A 15,858-nucleotide genomic window follows, 5' to 3' on the forward strand; every position below is an offset into this window, starting at 1 on the left:
TACTCTCACATGCGCCCCTTTGAGGCAGCGAGACAAACTGGGGTACACAAGGTCCTGGGCTCTCCCAATTCCTCCAGGTGACCCCTGGCCTGAGTGCAGGAGGGCTGTTATTTATGCATAATCACATAGGAGTTAAAGGGAGATGGGGTCAGATGCCTCAGAGTCTTAAACAAAATTCCAAACAGTGACCTCAACAGCACCGAAGGCTTGGGGGAGGTTGCGCTGATGATAGGGGCAACTTTCCCAACCTCCTTGGGCCAAGTGACTTGGAGACAGAACTGGTCTAAAAGGGAGTCAGGCTATGGTGGTCCAGGACGGCAAGGGGCTGACGCCTATTTCCTGAATTCCCAGGGAAGGAGGGAATCGAACCCACGAAGAAAGACCTGGATTAGACCTTTCGGATACCAGGATACAGACATTTCTAATAACAGAGCAGTTCCCATCCCATCCCATCTTCAGACAGCTCATGGCAAAACCTCCTTGGGCTCCAGCCATACAGAGGTCCACAAAGAGTTAAGCTCCCCTTTATGTCCTCTATGGGGGGCAGTGTTGTTACCACAAGGACTCCTCATTCCAAACAAGCTCAAATACCGTTTTGAGGAATAGACGCAGACCCTTAACTATAAGGAAACAGACCCAGCTGCCTGTCTGGACACTGGCCTCCACAGATGCCCAAGAAGAGCTATAGGCCATCAATGCACAGGACAGAGCCCCTCGGCCTCTGGGAGGTTCAAGGGTAAATGTTCTTAATGTGAGGGAGCCCCTACGGCGGGGGGGGGGGGGGGGAGCTATAGCAGATGGAGGCCCTCCTGTACCCACTGCCTCATGACCCCAGTCCTAACCCAAGCTTCTGGTTCTGTGGCTTGCCAGTCCCCTCCCACTGTCCCTGACTGGCATATGAGATTGGGAGGGCCAAGCCGACACCTGGAGCATGGCAAAGGAGGGAGCCGTGCGTCTCCAGCGAGACTATCCAGAAATAGAGTTCCGGGACGGGAAAGGGAGCAAGTAGGCTCTCTGAGGAGGCAGAGAGAGAAAGGACAAGGGCGTTCCTTATTCTTGCATAGCACTTTCTGAAGGCATAGAACACGGGAGAAAGGGGGAAACATGCCTGGATTCAGCTACAAGCCCTTGAAGGCTGTGGCACCGACCCCCTCCCCACAATACACCACATGATACACTACAGGGATTTTCCTGCCGGCCCCAACCCCACATCTCCACATCCGGTGTTAACTGTGAGGTAGGCCATGGATAGATGTTTCTATGTGAGTCACATACATTTGCACACATTTTACATTTTTTATCTATAAAGGCTTAAGCAAGCTATTTTCAGCGTGTTCCCCCCTCCCCCCCGCCCGCAACTAAAATGTTGCCGTTGCTCTCGTTGGTGTGGTTAGTTTGCTTTATTTTATATTCTGTCCAATCTTGCCCAGGACGGTTCCCTCCACAAAACACTGTGGAGTACAGAAACAATCTTGTAGGTCATAGTGCTGATACTGGACACTGAATACTTGGTGTTTCTAGCTTGGATCTTAAGGTTGTTTTTTTTTTTCCCCCACAAGGATGATCCCTCTGTGAGCATCACTGTTACTTCAGTTTCCTTCTTTCCTTACCCTGCCCCCTCTCTTTTCACAGCACTAGGAACCGAACCCAGGGCTACACTCACGCCCTCTACCACAAAGCTGTGTCTCCAGCTCTCTTTTCACCTTTTGGGGTCAGACAGTGTGGTGGTGTGGATGAGAAAAGCCCCTGCAGGCTCACACAGCTGAATACTTGGTTCTTGGTCAGAGAAACTGTTTGAGAAGGATTAGAGAGTGTGGCCTTATTAGGGGAGGTGTGTCGCTGGGGCCTAATTGAGGTCTCAAAAGCTAGGACTTGAGGCCTGTGCTACCAGGCAAAGCATAGCCCCTATCTCAGTTTTCTGAGTTTTTCAGATGAGAAAACGGCAGCATAGCTCAGTGACCCAACCACAAGGTGTGGGCTGGGAGCCTATGCACACCATCTTACCGGCACTGGTAAGGCAAGGCGTTGAAGGTCCCTGAAAATCTTCTGCTAGGAAGCCCTTACACTTTTGTTCCATAACCATGTGCCCACCTGTTGTGTAACAGTTTCATCTAAGACTGAAACACTCCATCCTGCTGGGAAGCTCCGTAAGCAGTTTCAGGAAGTCCCAGAAACTGACCAGGTTCACTAGGCCCCACCTTGCCCGAGTAAACAATACAAGCTTATGATCAGATGGAAAGGAAGCCCAGCCAAGCTGCTGGGAAGAAGATTTGGACCAGTCCAGCCAGCCGGAAAAAGCAGAAACCTGGACCAGAGTTTTTTGGAAAGGATGCTTTAACCTTTTAAGCTGCCTTAAGGCTGTGCAGTACGCTCCAGGCTTCCCAGCTTTGCACACTGTTACCCCTCATAGAGTGGGCCTTGATGATGCAGCTGTCTTTGAGTCATTTCTGCTCCTGTTAGGAACCCCAATAAAACCTATTGGATCACCAAGTTGGATTTTGATGGCGTCCGTACTTTGCTCTGTCCTGGCTCCCTGTCAGGGGCGAGTAGACGTGAGTGTGTGTGTGTGTGTGTGTGTGTGTTGCTTCTTCCCAGGAGAAGTTTGGTCACACAACACTACACCTGACCTATTGTCTTAGGAAGAGTCTCCTCACACAGCCTCATTCTCACCTTGTTCACAGAGTGAAGTGGGTGGGCCTTGGAGCACTGGGATGCCTCCAGTTAAATCAAAGGGCACTGAGGATGGAGAAAGGCTGGGGAAAGATCCTAACTCAACACACACTCTGGGAACTAAGGAGTTAAAAGAGGCTTCCTCCTCTGCAGTTTGCCCAAGGCCTGCTATCTTGAAGTGCTCTTGTCCCTGTCCCCAGCTATCTGCCTCAATCTGTCGGAGCAGCCACCCTTGTGGACACACCTCCCTGATTCAGCTAAGTGCCCGGGCTTTCAGATGTGTGATGCTCCTGGAGGCACTGAGTCAGCGTTCAGTGCACCACTTCGGCCAAGCCCCTAGAAACCAGTCCCCATCCGCTCCTAAAGGCCCACCCTCTCCATAGCCCCAACCTGTGCACACAGTATAGTATGCCCTGCCTCCCCCCCATCTCCGAGGTGATGGTTACCTGCCTGCTCCTCCCTCATCATAAAGATTTAAGGTTGGTTACACAGCCTAGGGTGTTGTGCTGGTGTTGAGGGGCCAAGTGGAAAAGACATAGACCCATTTGAAGACCAGCAGCCTCCTGGGCAGGATGAAAAGTTGGTGATGCGACCTATGTAGCCCCACCCTTCTTCCTTTCTCATGCAACACAGCTTCCATGCTCCACAGGAAGGCCCCCCGCCCCCCCAAAGCCTCTGTGTGTGACTCAGTGGTCACTGCTAGTGTAATAAAAATAAATAAATACATGAGTCTCTATTGCTGGGGCCAAGCAGGAAGCATCAGAGTATATAAACCTCCAAAAAATGCTATTACAGCAATGTGACCACACACACACACACACACACACACACACACACACACACACACACACCAGGTTTTTGCCAAAAGCAAAAAACTGCCCATATGCATGTTAAACCAGGTGTAGTACTATGTATGCACATGTGTGATTCTGTTACTTTGAAGGCCGAGGCAAAAGTTCAACTTGTGTCAAAAAAAATATAAAAATAAAAAAATAAAAATAAAAAATAAAAAATAAAAAGCTGAGGAGGGAGGGGAAACTGCAGTCAGAACGTAATAGATGAGAAATTAAATTAATACAAAAAGCACATGGTGGACTGGAGAGATGATTGCTCTTCCAGAGGACCCAAGTTTGCCTTCCAGCATCCACATGCCAACTCAGACCATCCTGTAACTTCAGTTCCAGGGGATCTGACCCCTTTTTCTGGCCTCTGCAAGCATTAGGTATGCACACAAAGCGCAGATATACATGCAGGCGAAACACTCAACTGCATAAGATGAAAAGATTTAAAAGTGCATATCAAAGCTAACCAAGATTAATGACATCATCAGAATGAACGGCCGCTCACTCCGACTGATGCCCAACTGCCAGGCGCTGTTCTGTGTGCTTCACAAGCTGCTTCTGGCTTAATCCTCAACAGTAAGCCCTCAAGATAGGTGCTACTATTAGCTCCATCCCCTAGATGAAGAAACAGAGGCACAGAAAGGCTAAGCCACTGGCCAGCCAGCAGAGGGCGACACTTGAGAATGAGTCAAGTCGGCTTATGAACCAGTGACTAAACAGAAGAGGTAAGCCCGGGGAAGGAGAAATTGGAGCTGTGTGGAAAGGCAAAATGGTGTCGTTGCAGAACTCCCAGGGGCCACTGATAAGTCAACAAGAAGAGAATTGTTTCCCAAAGAAAACCACATGTACTACAGCAGGTCAGATGACCCTGCAGACAAGCTGGAAAGCGATCCAGAGACAGTCTGTCAGGGTCAGGTCCCCAACCCTCTGCTGACAGGGCTGAGACCAGGCTCAGGCTTTTCCAACCTTAGTCTTCACAGGTGCAGAAGGTGGTCCCACATAGATCAGGTAGATGACCTCCCGGTAGCTTATCAGCCCTGAAAGACTGTAAAACTGCCTCTCTAAAAGATCCTGGGGTAGCCTGGCTTTCCGTTTCCTGGTGTGAACATTTATGTGGGTGGTTGGGCTTTCTGTTTGTTTTCTGAGATAGAGTCTCACACTATGCAGCCCTGGCTGGTCTAGAACTCACTGTGTAGACCAGGCTGGTCTCAAACTCACAGGGAAGTGCTGGGATTAAAGGCGTGTGTTATCATGCCTGGCAGGTAGCCTGTTTTTACACCCTATTTCATTTCCTTTTCCTTGGCAGGGCAAAACAGCATTTACTGTTCTCAGAATTCATCTTCAATCCTGAAGTCTGGAAAGAAGAAAATTTCCAGAGCCATGGGGGGTGGGGGGTGGGGCGCTCAGTAGGCACAGTGCTTACTACCAAGCCTGAGAGCCCAAGTTTCACCCTCAGGATTCACATGGCATGCAGCAGATTCCCCCAGTTTGCCCTCTGATCTCTCCTGACCTCCACATAGGCTCCATGGCACTCGTGTGTGCATTTACACACATGCACACACACAATGTATAAATGCAAAATTAAAATAATTTAATAAGAAAATTCCCCAGGCCAGGCATCCCATGAGTTACCTTTCAAGGAGATGGCTTGGTCCAAGACTCTTGTCTTCTGTTCTCTTCCTACCTGCCCTTTTCCAGCCTCTTGGCTTTTCTAGAGACAGATCTACAGACAACAGAAACTGCCTCCAAGCCCCAACCCCACCGGCCCAACTCATTCCCCTATGGAAGTGTTATGTCAGCTTGAGTCGTGGGAAAGGTCCGTACCCCTGACAAGATATAGACTGGCCTCCAGAGGACCGCATTCACAGTCTTATGCTTTCCTCTGTCCCTACCAGGATGATCCCCAGGGACAGATAGCAGCAGGCGCATCATACGCACCGACTTCCCCAGCCCCATCCCCACAGCCAGGCACCAGAAAGAGTTAACATGATGGCAGAGCAGCTGGCTTAGATGAGGGTAATCCAAAGCAATTGGGGGAGGGTCCCTCCCCAAGCTCCAGCTAAAGTGACCCTCCTCTAACAATTTTCAGCCCTCATCACCGAGGGGTCAACTTGAGAATTTTCCTAAGTCAATGAGAAACCTCAACAGCCGAGTCTAGAGCCCCCCCTCAACAGCCAAGTCTAGAGCCCCCAACAGCCGAGTCTAGAGCCCCCCCAACAGCCGAGTCTAGAGCCCCCCCCCATTTACTTACCTCGGAGTCCCCATCAGCCTTTGGAAAGATGAAGATGCCAGATGAAGACACAAGGATTCTCAGAATCCCCCCAAAAACCCAGAGATCAATTTCAAAGGCTGCAATCTGCTCAGCTCCAAGGCAGCCAGAGTCAAGTCCAGCAGAGGTCAGAGCTCACAGGCCCGCCCTCTGCCCTCCTGTCACTGCCCCAAAGCCGCTGTGCTTTCCACCACACCACAGCCGGGTTCTGCAGATGCATCCCAGCACCAACACTGCTCTGCCACGAGCTCTGACACCACCCTCCCCTCCAGCTGGCCCTGTCCCTTCAGGCTCAGGAGCAATTTCAGGGCCTGAGAACCATCAAGGAGATGGCATCAAAACCTAGGAAGGCAAAGACAAAGTAGCCACTGACCCTGGACGGTGGTGCTTGCCTTGGTAGAGCCTCATTTTGCAGAGTTAAGGGTCCAGCCCAAGGGTCTGGGGTAGTGTCTCTTTAAGCTTCAGGCCTCTCTTAAGGCAACTTCTCTCTGCAGTCAACTCCTGTTACCACTGGTCCTGCGGCAGAGAACAGGGACTCTCAGGTGCCATCTGGTGGCCAAATGGAGTGGCACCTCAGCCGTTCAAGGTGTTCTAGATAGGCAGCCTCAAGGGACTTGGACTCAAACCTCGCTTCTCCAGCAGACTCTGTATAGGGCTGCAGGTTACCACTGTAAGCAAAGAGTCTGGGTAAGCCAGGAAGAACAAGAATAGTGCGGGCAGAATACCCTCCCATCGGACAATCCTCCAGTAACATCTTTATTTTTATCTTGACTTATGTGTATGCCTGATGACCCCGCCCCCCCTCAGTTATAGGCAGTTGTAAGCTTTGTGACATGTGGGTACTGGGAACTGAACCCAGGGCCTCTGAAAGAGCAGCAAGCGCCCTTAACTGGTAAGCCATCTGTCCAGCCCCCCAGTAACATCTTAAAGGAGGAGAGTTCCGTATCTCCCCGCTTGCCGGCTATAAGGGGCTTGAGACACAGCTGAACACAACCACGTCTTCTCATCACAATCAGTGGTTCTTAACTGGGAAAGGAGCAGCTGCCATTGCTGTACCAAAAAGGTTTTAGTTGATGTTGTTTGGTGTGCCCCCCCCCCGCCGCCCTTTGGCTGTCCGGGAACTTGCTTTGTAAATCAGGCTGGCCTCAGACTCTCAGAGATCGACTGCCTCTGCCTCCAGACTGCCGGGATCAAAGGTGTGCGCTGCCACACCTGGCTCCAGAAAGAGTTTATTAAAATGCAAGGGGTTGAGGTATTCAATGGGCAGAAGCCAGCAACGCCAAAAGAGCATCTGTCCCTAATGTCAGCAGTGCTGATGACACTCCACGGATAGAGAATGAAGATGGCCCCTTGGCAAACTCCGAAACTCATTTTCTTTTTCCATAATGCTGGGTTTGGTGTCTTTCTTAGCCAAACACACATGGGTCAGAGGTCAATTTGCAGTCAGTTCGTGATCCTTTCCTTCCACCACATGAGTCCTAGAAATCCAGCTCCGGCTAGCCAGCAAGCTCTTTTAACCATTGAGGGAGCCATCTTTTTGGCCCAACGTCAGCTTTATAGACTTAGGGCTTGAAGGGAAGGTTCTACAAGGGATGCTAGCACTCAAGGTTGTCCCTGCCTAGAAGCCAAGCACACAGATCTGCAACCAGTCAACCTCTCTGGGTTACCTTCTGGAAGGGCAGGTCAGGAGTGCAAAGATGATCCCAGAGAAACCACAGGACCACTCACCTCAGTCCCTGAGGGACCACTCCCTCTTCTTTCTTTTTCTTCTCTCTCTCTCTCTCTCTCTCTCTCTCTCTCTCTCTCTCTCTCTCTCTCTGGTTTTTTGAGACAGGATCTCTCTGTGTTAGCCTTGGTTGTCCTGGAGTAGCTTTGTAGATCAGGCTGGCCTCGAACTCATAGAGAGATCCACCTGCCTCTGCCTCCCAAGTGCCGGGAGCTCTCTGCTCAAGAACTGTCCCGGGTTGTGCACCCCCCCATATAACGTGCTTTCAGCTTCTTGTTATAGAATGCTGTGACTCTGAATTTGGTCTCCGTGCCCTGTTGTAGGCTGCTCAGCACAATCACACACACATAATCTGAGACCGACACACGACTCAAATCCGTATGGAGGGACAGTGAGAAAGAATGGGACAGGAAGCAACAGTCAGGGAAAGTTGTGAAGGGTCAGTTGGTTTGAGCAGTCCCAGGCTTATTAGGCTGATGTCCTAGACCTGAAGTTCTGACGGAAGTCTCCTGCATCTCAAAGCCACAGACAGCGGGCGGTAAGACAACTATCCCATGCCGTTTCTCTCTTTCTAAGGCACACTTACGGCACCACCTGGAGAAAGGCACATTCTAGTCTCTCATATTCATTCAATCACCCTCATCCCCCAGCCCCACCGCCCCACCCCCGCTCCCCAGCTCTCTCCTCTGACTTTTGCAGGCATTAGGGACCAAACCCTATGTCTTAGCCGTGCTAAACAGGTGTTCTCCCATTGAGCTATATAGAGCCCTAACCCTCGTTATTTGCCTGGGCCCTTTGGCCCATCCTACATACCCCTTTGGATTCCCCAGCACATTTCCCCCTGCTTCTTCTTGCTGTTGCTTGCCTTTGTACCTCCGCACAGGTTGACATAGCTGGTTAAAATGTTCTGTCCTCAGGGCTACAGAGTTGGCTCGGTGGTTAAGAGCACTTGTTGCTTTTGCAGAGGACCCAGGTTCGGTTCCCAGCATCCACACAGTGGTTTAAAAGTATCTGATCTAGGGGATCCGATGTCCGTTTCTGACCTCTATGGCACCGGACACACAAGTGATATAAATACATACATGCCAAACGCCCCCACATATAAAATAAAAGAAGTCTTTTAAAACAGTCAAAGAAAATGTTCTTTCCTTATCCTGGCAAGGAGGCATAATAATAGCCATTATTTCTGTGCGTGAGAGCCTGAAACAGAAAGGCTACAGTAAGCAGGAGGCTAGCCTGAGTGGCATCACGAGACCCTGTCTCCAGCAAACAAATCAAAACACTGCTTCATCCACCCTGCCTGAGCATCTCCAACTTACACTGTGGCACTACACTGAAATATCACGGCTCCTCTTTCCCTAACAACCAAGCCAGGGAGCCCTGCTTCTCTCTGTCTGAGTCCTTACTGCTCTTAGAAAATCATTCAAGGCCTGGAGAGATGGTTCAACGGGTTAAGAGCACCGGCCTCTCTTCCAGAGGACAGACGTTTGATTCTTAGCACTCACGTGGTGGCTGGCCACCATGAGTAACTCCAGATCCACAGGATCCGGCATCCTCTTCTGGCCTCCGGGGGCACTAGGCACACGTGTGGTGTTCAGACATACCCACAGGCAAATCTCCTGTACATATAAAATAAAGTTTTTGTTTTTTTAAATTTAAGGTCATTCAAAGCCGTCTCCTGCTGGACAGCGAGCACTCAAAGTCAGAGTCTCAGAGAATCCCAGCATACTGTTCAAATGAATAAATGGTCCCTAGCTACAAAGAGCCTACCATTAAGCAGTATAGATATTTAGCTATTTGTTTATTCCACCAACGGGAATAAACTGTCTGGGCTGGGTGGTTGACAGGTGGCCACATCCTCTGAGGTGACTGTAGAGGAACCTAAGATCAGATTTGGGGCAGGACAGTTGCTGTTCTAATTATCCTCTTAACTGCTCACACAAAAGCCCCAACTGAAGGCTTCCCCAATGCACAGCCGCCCCTGCTGAGCAGCCAACATCCTATGCTGCACTCTTTTCTACCCAATCAGGTTCCAACGTGGAAATAGAATAGAATCCTAGAAAAGATTCAGCCCACTAAGGGGATTTCAGTCTCCGTAGCTGGGGTGCTTCTCCTGGACTTGCCCTAAATTTGCAAGGCAGTTTGGTTTTGCAGCAGGGATGTGCACTGTCACTCGAGGCAGGCCCGCTTGGCCTGGATCCTCGGCTCTCTGGAGGGTGGGAAGCCCGGGAATCTGGAAGAAGAGTTGGGTGGTTGGCAGTGATGCTGAGCTGCTCTGCCTGGGGCACTCCAGGCTGCAGCTGGGAGATTCCCAGAGTCGACTTGATGCACTCACAGCTCTTGGAGGCCTCTAGCCAGGCAGCCTGGAAACCTGCTTTTCAGATCGGTACTGGGAGAAGTTGCTGGAACCTCACTCTGGTCTCCATTCTAGGACAGTCAGTCTGCTTGAGAGCAGGAGGACTGAGCCAAGGAGACCTCTGTAAGGCTGTGTGCCGGGGTCCCCAGTGACTGCTGAGTGGACCACAGGGTCCCAGAGAACGCAGGACTCACCTGGTCTGCTGGGGTCTGCAAGGTTTCATTTATTGGGCCTTTACCACAGAAAACCAACTGAGGCTATCAGGGTCCATATTCCAGATGAGGGGTGTGTGTGTGTGTGTGTGTGTGTGTGTGTGTGTGTGTTACCAGGGTTGGCACTAAGATTCCATGCATGCTAAGTAGGTAAGCACTCTATTACTGAGCTATATGCTCAGCTCTTTTATGTTTCTTCTTCCTACTCCCCCAGGGGTTTAATCTGAGGTTCTTGCCAGTTTCTTACCTGCCACCTAGTAACGATGTTCTGGTGTATTTAATTCACTTTAGGTCCTACCTTTCTCCTCCTGTGCTGTGCTTTGAATATGATCTGTGCCTCATGGACTCATGCAGAAGTCTAATTTGCAAAGCCATATGTTAATAGTATTAAGGTGGCAGAAACTTAAGGCTGAAGAGATGGCTCAGCTGTTGAGAGTGTGTGCTGCTCAAAGTGGGTGGTGGGGCACGTCTTTAACCCCAGCACTGGGGGGGGGGGGCAAGGCAGAGGCAGGGGGATCTCTGTGAGTTCAAGGCCAGTCTGGTCTACAAAGTGAGTCCAGGACAGCCAAGGCAACAGAGAAAGACAGAAAGAGACAGACAGAGAGACAGAAAGACAGAGAGAGACAGACAGAGAGACACATATGCATATATAAATAAATCGTTTTTAAAAGAATAGAAACGTAATCTGCATATGATCATTCAAGCAGTGACTTTGCTTTGTCTTGTTGTTTGCAGTGTTGCCGATTGAACCCAGAGCCTCACATTCTAGACAACCACTCTGCCAAGACATCCAAAGGACAGAACTCTAGGAAGTGATTGGGCCGTTAAGGGAGAGCCCTTCATGACTGAATCCCAGTGGCTTTGTAAAGAGAGGGAGAGTGAGAACATGGAGAGAGGTGCACATGTGATCCTGCCGTGCGGCCATGAAGTCGAGGCAGGCTGTCAGCAGAACCTGGGTTATGCTGTTTGAACTTCTCCAAAGCTGTGAGGCAAGTAAAAACTCTTCTTTATAAAGCAGTCTGCCTCAGGAACTTTATTATAGCAATGAAAGGCCAATGAGTATAATGGACTAATAATATGACAACCACAAATACGAACGTTTGTTGTGCCAGTGATGCTGTAAGCAGGTGCCGTGTATTAAGACATTCAGGTACCATAGTAGTCCAAGGCCTCTCTAGAAGCCATGCCCCCACCCATCCCTCAACCTTCTTTCCTACATGCCTAAACAGGAGGGAAAGAACACTAAACTGAGCATACCCTGGAACTGAGGGCTGAAAAAGTTATTTATTATCCATTCAGATATTCCTAAAGCCCTTCATAAGACAGGGTTTCTGGGTGCGGAAGAGAAGGCTCAGTGGTTAAGAGCAGAGCCTGCTCTTTCATAGGATCTGGGTTCAATTCCAGACACCAACATGACCTCACACAGATTAAAGGGCTCTGGAGCCCTCTTCTGGCTTTGGAGGGCACTGTACACATACGGTGTATAGACATTACATGCAGACAGAACACTCGTAACACAAAATTAAAATAATAACTTTTTTAAAGGCAGGGTTTATTTTCCCAAGATATTTTTTATTATAGGTTTAAAACATGCCTGGGAATCTCAGAGGCCGGGCAATACCTGGTGGACGCAGAGAGTAGCCCGCACGGTGTGTTATGGGGCAGGTGGGCAAGTGGTCACCATTTACAACTGAAGTAATAACTAAATGCCTTCTGTCCTAGTTAGGATTTTTTGTTGTTGTTGTTTTCGAGACAGGGTCTCTCTGTGTAGCCTTGGCCGTCCTAGACTCACTTTGTAGACCAGGCTGGCCTCGAACTCACGGCTATCTGCCTGCCTCTGCCTCCCAAGTGCTAGGATTAAAGGCATGCGCCACCACGCCTGGCCTAGTTAGGATTTTTATTTTGATTATTACGCCATGACCAAAAGCAAGCTGAAGAGCAAAGGACTTATTTGCCTTATACTTTCATATCATAGTTCATCCTGGAAGGAAGCCAGAACGGGAACTCAAAGAGGACAGGAACCCAAATGCAAGAACTGATGCAGAGGCCACACTCAGCATAAATGGCTCGCTCAGCCTGCCTCCTTATAAAACCCAGGGCCACCAGCCCACGGATGAGACCACCCACAATGGGCTGGACCCCCCCCACATCAATCACTAAGTAAGAAAATGCCATGTAGCCAGATCTATTGGAGGCGTTGTCTAAATTGGCATGCCTTTCTTTCAGATGATCCTAGTTTGTGCGGCATTGGCATCATAAACTAGCGAGCATAGCTTCAGAAGGAAGCAGCATTCCAACTGAGGCATGGGATGGCAACTAAGGTTTCAGTGGCAAATATAAAGGAGTGGAAAGTCAAGGCATTCTGGGAGAGAAGAAAACGTGTAAAGAACCGCTGGGACAAAAATGAAGGAAGAGAGCCGGGCGTGGTGGCGCACGCCTTTAATCCCAGCACTCGGGAGGCAGAGGCAGGCGGATCGCTGTGAGTTCGAGGCCAGCCTGGTCTACAAAGTGAGTCCCGGATGGCCAAGGCTACACAGAGAAACCCTGTCTCGAAACCCCCCCCCCAAAAAAAAGAAGGAAGAGAGCCAGACACCAAAGGTACATGATTTATAGTCCCAGACACTTGGGAGACTGCCGCAGGAATCACTTGTGCCCAGCATTAGAGACCAGTTTAGGCAACACAGTAAAACACTGACTTTAAAGAAGAAGAAGAAGAAGAAGAAGAAGAAGAAGAAGAAGAAGAAGAAGAAGAGGAGGAGGAGGAGGAGGAGGAGGAGGAGGAGGAGGAGGAAGAAGAAAGAGAAGAAGAAGAAGAAAGAGAAGAAGAAGAAGAAGAAGAAGAAGAAGAAGAAGAAGAAGAAGAAGAAGAAGAAGAAGAAGAAGAAAAAGAAGACAGAGGCTGGAGAGATGGCTCAGAGGTTAAGGGCACTGACTGCTCTTACAGAGGTCCTGAGTTCAATCCCCAGCAACCACATGGTGGCTCACAACCATCTGTAATGAGATCTGATGCCCTCTTCTGGTGTGGAGGTCTACATGCAGGCAGAACACTGTATACATAATAATAAATAAATCTTTTAAAAAAGAAAAAAGGAGAAGAGGATAGAAGGAAGGCTATAAGTGTAGTGCACTCGGTGAAGTACAAACTAAACACACAGAAAACCCTGCATCTGAGCCCCAGCACCACACAAAAGCAAGTGTTGTGGTGTTCACCCAGAATCCCAGCACTGGGTGGCTAAAGGCAGGAAGGTCAGACGTCCAAGGTAATCCTATGCTACACAGCAAGTTGGGGGCGAGCCTGAGATATAGACAAGGAGACAGAAAAGGAGGAAGAAGGGGAGGAGGATAGAAAAGAAAAAGAAAAGGGGGGCTGGGGAACTAGAATAGGTGCCTGGAGCCAGGCGGTGGTGGCGCACGCCTCTAATCCCAGCACTGAGGAGGCAGAGGCAGGCGGGTCTCTGTGAGTTCGAGGTCAGCCTGGGCTACAAAGTGAGTCCAGGACAGCCAAGGCTACACAGAGAAACCCTGTCTCGAAAAACAAAACAAAAACAAAAAGAAAGAATGGGTGCCTGAAGAAGACATGCTACTTGAGGGAGTTGCCTTAGCGTGAACTCAGAGACCTGTCATGGTGTGACAATGGTCCCCGCAGGCTCATGTTTGAACAGTTAATGGAACTGTTCCGGAAGGTTTGGGAGGTGTGGCTTTGTTGGAGGAGGTGTGTCACTGGAGGTGGGCGTTAAGGTTCGAAAATCCTACACCAATCCCCATTGGCTCCCTCTGCCTCATGGGTATTGCCTCAAAATGCAAGCTCTCACCTGCTGCTCCAGCCCCAGGCTCACCTGCCTGCTCTCTGCCATGAGCAGAGAAACTGTCATGTGCTAATCCTCTGAAACTGTAAATCCCCGGCAAACTGTTTCTTCTATAAGTTGCCTCAGTCATGGTGTTTTGACACAGCAATAGAAGTAAGTAAGACAAAACCAACAGAATTTTCAGCTCTTCTTAGGCCTGACCTCTCTCCTTCAATGTACACCTGACCTTAGGAGCAACTTTCCCATATTTGGTTACTGAAAAGCCCTTTAGTTAATGTGTTCCCAGTGTCACCAAGATTTATGTCCTAGGTGCCATGACTATGTTAAACACATCGCTTCACCTTTCTGGTATGTGATACCTCTTGTGGTGGCGTTGGCATAATGTTCTTGTGAACTGTCAACAGTGTCCCTTGCCCCTTCAAATGCTGATTTCTCTACCCGGTATCTGGTTTCGATCCAGACATTGCATTGCGATGTTTATTCTAAGTATCTCCTGTCTCAGGTTTGTGTAAACATGCCCACCATTTGTTCTCTGTGTTGCCAATAAAAGCCAGCTAGCCAATGCTGAGCAATAACATAGAATAAGGTGGGACATCCTGGCCCAGTGAGGGGAGGAGAAAGATCGGGAAGGTAAGGAAGGGCACACGTGGAGAGGACCAGGAAGCACCAGGAGAAATGAAGTGGACCTAGGATATGAGTAAAAAGCAAATGTAATGTGGGAAAGGAGGAATGAGCCGGACCTAGGATATGAGTAAAAAGGAAGTAATGGGAGGAATCTACACTAGCTTGGAGGTTTAGGATGGAGTGATTATTGCTCAGCATTGTGCTCTAGGCTAGTTAAATAGATCCTGGTCTCTCTCTGGGGTTATTTGGGTATATCGCTGGTTAAGCAGTAACCACTGATTATTCTAAAATCATAAATCAAATATTAAATATTAATAATCATTTCAACATGGAAGACATAATCACTCCCCACAATGGGTCACACTTCCGGCAGAAGGTTAGCATGAAGTTTACGCTGTGGTTTGGCTACCAGTTATGAGGTTTCAGCAAGCCCCCTCACCAGATACCCCAGCGATGATCAGTGGGGAGAAACTGACCTTCAGGCAGCACAGGCACAAGATGCCAATGTGAATCCATCAGCAGGGCTTTTTGTGTGTTTTCTTTCTCTTCGGCTTTCTGACAGTTCCGTGCATACATACAATGGGCACAATTATATTCGTTTTCTATAACCTGTTACTCCCTTTTCTTTTCCTCTGCACCCACCCTTCTAACCATCTAGTTCCCCAGTGGCTGTATCGTTTAAGAAAATGACACCCACTTCGAGAAAACCGTCAACGATCAATAGCGCCTCAGGGTGGGACGAGGCCTCATGAGCACCTCCTCTATTCGTGACTGCATGTTGAAGGGCCCAGTCTCCTGTATGTGCCTACTGTTACTATACGTTCATGACTACAGTGGCCCTCTTCCCAAGCTGGCTTCAAATTTGCAATCCTCCTGCCTCAGCTTTCGGAGCACCAGGATTTCAGTATGTGCCTCCATGACCAGCACTAGCAGAGTTTCTTAAGCAGTGTGTCAAGGGAACTGGCAGGGCCAGAGAGGAGCAAAGACAGACTCCCATGTTTTCTCCTTAAATGAAGTCTAAGGCTTTGGGGTCTTCTGGCATGCGGCCGGTGCCTGGAGCATCCCTGGTGGTAAGGGCACTTAATGACTTTGGAGCTAGTCTCAGGCATCTTTCTCACACTGGCAGCCCCAAACTGACAATAGGCTCAGCTAAGTAAGAATTATAAAGAAAAAGAACACATTTTAGCCAGGCAGTGGTGGTACACACCTTTAATCCCAGCACTCAGGAGGCAGAGGCAGGTGGATCTCTGTGAGTTCAAAGCCAGCCTGGGTTACAGAGAGAGTTCCAGGATAGCCAACAATACACAAAGAAACTCTGCTGAGGAGAGAGAGAGAGAGAGAGAGAGAGAGAGA

General features: G+C 49.3%; 1 protein-coding gene across 1 annotated transcript in view; it reads right to left on the reverse strand.

Moving 5' to 3' along the window:
* Positions 1-15,858, reverse strand: part of Abr (ABR activator of RhoGEF and GTPase) — a 194,165-nt gene that overhangs the window by 141,032 nt on the left and 37,275 nt on the right. The gene's annotated exons all lie outside the window — the stretch shown is intronic.

Source organism: Acomys russatus, chromosome 16 (genome assembly GCF_903995435.1).
Source record: "Acomys russatus chromosome 16, mAcoRus1.1, whole genome shotgun sequence".
Lineage (NCBI taxonomy): Eukaryota > Metazoa > Chordata > Mammalia > Rodentia > Muridae > Acomys > Acomys russatus.